This window comes from Chamaea fasciata, unplaced genomic scaffold (assembly GCF_029207755.1).
Source record: "Chamaea fasciata isolate MVZ Bird 193981 ecotype frontalis unplaced genomic scaffold, bChaFas1.0.hap1 SCAF_339, whole genome shotgun sequence".
Lineage (NCBI taxonomy): Eukaryota > Metazoa > Chordata > Aves > Passeriformes > Sylviidae > Chamaea > Chamaea fasciata.
Genome location: NW_027094424.1, coordinates 65,001 through 70,000, shown reverse-complemented (window position 1 = coordinate 70,000; position 5,000 = coordinate 65,001).

Genomic DNA, 5,000 nt, shown 5'->3' with positions numbered 1-5,000 from the left:
GGCCCTTAGGGGTAGACCTGCTGTCCGCGGCCGGACTTGGTCCCTGGCTGCCGACTGCCCCGGGGTAGACCTGCTTTCCGCGGCCGGCCTCGTTTCTTGGGGTAGACCTTCTGTCCGCGGCCGGACTTAGTCCCTGGCTGCCGACGGCCCCGGGGTAGACCAGCTGTCCGCGGCCGGACTTGATCCCTGGCTGCCGACGGCCCCGGGGTAGACCTGCTTTCCGCGGTCGGAGTCGTTTTTTTGGGGGTAGACCTGGTGTCCGCGGCCGGAGTCGTTTCCTGGGGTAGACCTGTTGTCCGCGGCCGGACTTAGTCCCTGGCTGCCGACTGCCCCGGGGTAGACCTTCTGTCCGCGGCCGGCCTCGGTTTTCGGGGTAGACCTTCTGTCCGCGGACGGCCTTGGTCCCTGGCTGCCGAAGGCCGCGGGGTAGACCAGCTGTCCGCGGCCGGCGTCGTTTCCAAGGGGTAGACCTGGTGTCCGCGGCCGGACTTAGTCCCTGGCTGCCGACTGCCCCGGGGTAGACCTTCTGTCCGCGGCCGGCGTCGTTTCCAAGGGGTAGACCTGCTGTCCGCGGCCGGACTTGGTCCCTGGCTGCCGGATGCCCCGGGGTAGACCTGCTGTCCGCGGCCGGACTTGGTCCCTGGCTGCCGACGGCCCCGGGGTAGACCAGCTGTCCGCGGCCGGACTTGGTCCCTGGCTGCCGACTGCCCCGGGGTAGACCTGCTGTCCGCGACCGGACTTGGTCCCTGGCTGCCGAAGGCCCCCTTGGTAGACCCGCTGTCCGCGGCCGGAGTCGTTTCCTGGGGTAGACCTGGTGTCCGCGGCCGGACTTAGTCCCTGGCTGCCGACTGCCCCGGGGTAGACCTTCTGTCCGCGGCCGGCCTCGTTTCTTGGGGTAGACCTTCTGTCCGCGGACGGCCTTGGTCCCTGGCTGCCGAAGGCCGCGGGGTAGACCAGCTGTCCGCGGCCGGCGTCGTTTCCGAAGGGTAGACCTTCTGTCCGCGGCCGGCCTTAGTTCCTGGGGTAGACCAGCTGTCCGCGGCCGGAGTTGTTTCCTGGGGTAGACCTGTTGTCGGCGGCAGCACCTGCTCCGTGGCTGCAAATCCCCTGGGTAGACCTGTGTTCCGCCGCCGGCCTTTGGACCTGCCGCTCGGCTCCTGCCCAGACCGGCTGTCCCGGGCCCGAGTCGGGACCCGATGCTCAGATCCCGGGCGGACCCGTGTTCCCCGGCCGACCTTACCCTGGCTAGACCCGTTGGCGTCCGCGGCCGGCCTTCGGACCTGGCTCGCCCGAGCCCTGGGTGGACCGGCTCTCCTGGGCCGCCCGGCCGAGGCCCTGGCCGCCTCGGCGCCTGTCAGCCTGCTCCTCGCCCTGCCGCCGCTGCCGCTGCGCCGACCGCGTCGACGGGAGAAGAGCCGCGGGCGGGAAAAGTTTGAAAGCGGCGCCAGGGAGGCTGAGGGTGGAGGGCGGGGCGCCCCCAGCCGTCGCCGGGCGGGGGCGGGAGACGGCTGAAGGTGGGGGCGGGAGACGGCTGAAGGGGGCGCCGAGGAAGCCGAGGGTGGAGGGCGGGGTGCCCCCCCTCGGCCGCTGATGGGCGGCAGCCGCACACAGGGCAGGGGCAGGAGCGGGCTCGGGGCGGGGAGAGAGGGCATGCGACTCTAAGGGTGCCTGCGCACCCGCCTGCCTGCCTGCCTGCCTTCCTGCCTGCCTCTGTGTGTGTGTGTGTGTGTGTGTGTGTGTGTGTGTGTGTGTGTGTGTGTGGGCGTGAGGGGGTGTGTGCGTGTGGCAGCACGAGAGGGCGGCATCGGGGCGTGAGCGTGGGGGAAAGGGGGGGCGGGGGGAGGGGCCGTGTGTGTCACCGTGTCCATCTCCGCGAACGCGGGCTTCGTGCCGGCGCCTTCGTGCCGGCCCCGGGCGCCTCGGCCTCGAGCCCCCACGGCCCCCTGGACCCGCGCCGAGGGCCGAAGACCTCTGCGGACCGTGAAAGAACCGGCCGGAAAGCGGCCGCCCGCTTGCCCGCCGCCCCGCCACGGCCTCGGTCGGGGGGGGAGGGAGCGTGGAGGGGGGGCGGGGTTCGGGGCCGGGGGCGGGGCGGTGCGGGGCGGGGCGCGGACTGGGGCGGGACGAGGCGGGGCGGGGTGCCGGCGGCGTGGTGCCAGGTTCGGCCCGCACGTCCCTGCTGCCCCTTCCCAGCTGTTTCCCCATAGGTTGTGGTGGGGGGGCGGGGCCGCGTAGAATCCCGGGGGGGGGGGGGGGGGGGAGGGGGCGGGCGCGCCACGACCTTTTGGCGGCACGGCGTGTCAGTGGGCCGAGGGCCGGGCGGGGCGCAGCCGGCCGGGAGGGCTCTGGGCGGGAAAGGAAATGAATTCCAGTTTGCCGAGAGTATTGTTCCCCAGAAAAGCTTCTTGTCCCGAGCCAGAGGGAGAGCCGTTCTTCCAGCACATGTAAAAAATGAGAAAATAATAAAAAAGAAAGGGGGGAGGGGGGAGAGAGGAGTCGGTCGAAAATAGGTGTTGGTCGCGAGAGAGAGCGGCCTCGTCGGGAGGCCAGGTCTAGCCCGCTCGGGGGCCAGGCGCGGCCGCCGGCCGCCGCCGGAGAGCCCGGCGGGGCGCCGCGGCGGCGACGCGGAGAACAGGTCTAGCCCCGCTCCCGGGGCGGCCCCGGGACGCCGTCTCTACCCGGCTCCGGGGCGGAGAGGCCGGCGGCGGAGAGGTCGCGGCGCCGCGGCGGCGACGCGGAGAACGGGTCTAGCCCCGCTCCCGGGGCGGCCCCGGCCGGCCGGGCCTACCCGGCTCCGGGGCGGTGAGGCCGGCGGCGGGGAGGCCGGCGGGGCGGCCACGGTGGCGACGCGGAGAACAGGTCTAGCCCCGCTCCCGGGGCGGCCCCGGCCGGCCGGGCCTACCCGGCTCCGGGGCGGAGAGGCCGGCGGCGGAGAGGCGGCGGCGGCGGCGGCGGCGGGCGGCGACGCGGAGAACAGGTCTAGCCCCGCTCCCGGAGCGGCCACGGCCGGCCGGGCCTACCCGGCTCCGGGGCGGAGAGGCCGGCGGCGGAGAGCCGGCGGCGGGCGGCGGCGACGCGGAGAACAGGTCTAGCCCCGCTCCCGGGGCGGCCCCGGCCGGCCGGGCCTACCCGGCTCCGGGGCGGAGAGGCCGGCGGCAGAGAGGTGGCGGCGGCGGCGCCGCGGCGACGCGGAGAACAGGTCTAGCCCCGCTCCCGGGGCGGCCCCGGCAGGCCAGGCCGAGCCGGCTCCGGGGCGGAGAGGCCGGCGGCGGAGAGGTGGCGGCGGCGGCGGCGGGCGGCGACGCGGAGAACAGGTCTAGCCCCGCTCCCGGGGCGGCCCCGGCCGGCCGGGCCTACCCGGCTCCGGGGCGGTGAGGCCGGCGGCGGAGAGCCGGCGGCGGGCGGCTGCGACGCGGAGAACAGGTCTAGCCCCGCTCCCGGGGCGGCCCCGGCCGGCCGGGCCTACCCGGCTCCGGGGCGGAGAGGCCGGCGGCGGAGAGGTGGCGGCGGCGGCGGCGGGCGGCGACGCGGAGAACAGGTCTACCCCGCTCCGGGGGCGGCCACGGCAGGCCTGGCCGAGCCGGCCCCGGGGCGGAGAGGCCGGCGGCAGCGGGCGGCGACGCGGAGAACAGGTCTACCCCGCTTCGGGGGCGGCCCCGGCAGGCCTGGCCGAGCCGGCTCCGGGGCGGAGAGGCCGGCGGCAGCGGGCGGCGACGCGGAGAACAGGTCTACCCCGCTTCGGGGGTGGCCCCGGCAGGCCAGGCCGAGCCGGCCCCGGGGCGGGGAGGCCGGCGGCAGCGGGCGGCGACGCGGAGAACAGGTCTACCCCGCTTCGGGGGCGGTCCCGGAAGGCCAGGCCGAGCCGGCTCCGGGGTGGAGAGGCCGGCGGCGGAGAGGTGGCGGCGGCGGCGGCGGGCGGCGACGCGGAGAACAGGTCTAGCCCCGCTTCCGGGGCGGCCCCGGCCGGCCAGGTCTTACCCGGCTCCGGGGCGGGGAGGCCGCCGGCGGAGAGGCCGGCGGGGCGGCCGCGGCGGCGGGCGGCGACGCGGCGACCAGGTCTTCCCCGCTTCGGCTGGACTTTGGCGGATTTCCGCGGGGGGGCCGGGTAGACCTGCTTTCCGCAGCGCGGCTGGAAGTCCACCAAGGGGTCGCTGTTCTCGCCATCCTCCGGTTACGTCTAGGTCGGCGGCGGCGCACGCCGGCGCCGCGCCCCGGTGGCGTCGACTCGACGTCTTGGAGGCGCTCGGGGCCTCGGACCCGTCTGTCCGTCTACTGGGAGCGGGTGTGACGGGCCGCATCCCCGCAGGCTGGTGCAGTGCCTGTGTCCGAGGCGGACGCGAGAGCGGCGGCCGCGCGTGCGGTCGCCGGCGCGAAGGGAAGGAAAAAGAGTGCGCCGCCTGACGCGGGACGAGTCGCGTGGCTCTGTCCCGGTCCCCCCGTCTTGCCCATCGAGAATGGGTACAGAACCGTGTGAGGTACAGAGAGACAAGGGTTGAGAGAGAGAGACAGAGCCCGAGAGGAGGAGAGAAAAGGGCCGCGAGCCGTGTTCCTCTTCGGTCCGGTTGTTGACTTCAGGGGTGGGGCGAGGGCCCTCCCCTCCCCAAAGTGTGTATTCCCTCCGGGGATGGTGGCGGGCGAGGCGGCGGCGCCTCGTCCCTTTTGCTGCCCGGCCTTAAGCCGGCGCCCCGCCCTGCCCGCGGGTGCGTTCTTTTCCGGCCGGCCGTGCTCTTTGCGGTCGGCTGCCGACGGCTCGACGAAGGGTGCGTGACACCGGGGCTCGGCGGTGTCGAGGCCGCCGGGGCCTTTTCTCCCCCGGCCTTTCCCGAGAGCCCCGAGGACGGGCCCGGCTTGCCGAGGTGGCGCCGCCTCGTTCCTCGCGCCTCCCGACTTGTTTTGCCCAGCGTGTGTCGTCCGTGTCGGAAGTGCCGCGGGGACGTGCCGTGGGGCGCGCGGCCTTGCCTCGTCCTGCCCGGTTGCTCCAGGGGCTCGGTGACGGGAGT